Source organism: Girardinichthys multiradiatus, chromosome 17 (assembly GCF_021462225.1).
Source record: "Girardinichthys multiradiatus isolate DD_20200921_A chromosome 17, DD_fGirMul_XY1, whole genome shotgun sequence".
In the NCBI taxonomy this organism is placed as follows: Eukaryota; Metazoa; Chordata; class Actinopteri; order Cyprinodontiformes; family Goodeidae; genus Girardinichthys; species Girardinichthys multiradiatus.
In genome coordinates, this window is record NC_061809.1 from 19,795,267 (window position 1) to 19,796,338 (window position 1,072).

Below are 1,072 nucleotides of genomic sequence, written 5' to 3' on the forward strand. Positions count from 1 at the left end.
TGTGATTATTGTTGCTGACCATGTCCATCCTTTTATTACCACAGTGTACCCCTCTGATGGCTACGTCCAGCAAGATCATCTCCACCTGGTTACTTGAATATGGCAAGTAGTTTACTGTGGTCAAATGGCCTCCACACTCACCAGGTCTTACTAAAATGGGCAAATTTGCATCATGGATATTGGAAGAGGGCTGCACGGTTGGTAGCACTGTTGCCTTGCAGCAAGAAGGTTCTGGGTTCGATTCCCGGCCGGGGGTCTTTCTGCATGGAGTTTGCATGTTCTCCCCGTGCATGCGTGGGTTTTCAGCGGGTACTCTGGCTTCCTCCCACAGTCCAAAGACATGCCTGTTAGGTTAATTGGTCACTCTAAATTGCCCTTAGGTGTATGAGTGTGTGCATGGTTGTTTGTGTGTTGCCCTGTGATGGACTGGCGACCTGTCCAGGGTGTGCCCCGCCTCCCGCCCATAGACTGCTGGAGATAGGCACCAGCTCCCCTGCGACCCACTATGGAATAAGCGGTAGAAAATGACTGACTGACTGGATATTGGAAGAATGTTTGACAACTTAATGAGTCTGTCACAGAGAATTAAGGCATTTCTGAAAGCCATACACTCATCGAATAATAGTGTTCGATGAGTGTATATTTGGCTATATACAGGGCCAAAATTATGATTTTGGCCCTGTGTGGATGAAAGAAAATCCAAAGCAAATTTTAAACTTGTGAAGCCAATTCCTCTTTTTAAAAACATTTGTGTGAGACCCAGAAAAAAAGCCCTCAAAATAAATCTTTAAAAGTCCCAAATAAGCACTTTCGGGTTTATGAGTGTATGTAAACTCCTGACCGAACACAAAATTAGCTAAATTCGCGAAGAACGCAATGTTGTTTCATTTTTGAAAAAAAAAAAAGTTCCGGAAACGGTGTGATGGGACGTGGAGAGTTTGACAGCGGTGAGACAAGCCGCTGGAGGGAGGCGGATGGGGGCTAGGGGGGGGTCAAAAACTTTGGCGGAAAGGGGTTGAACCGAGGACGTGCGTGGCTTCTGAGGAAAAAAGCGGCATCCGTGTGAGAAAGG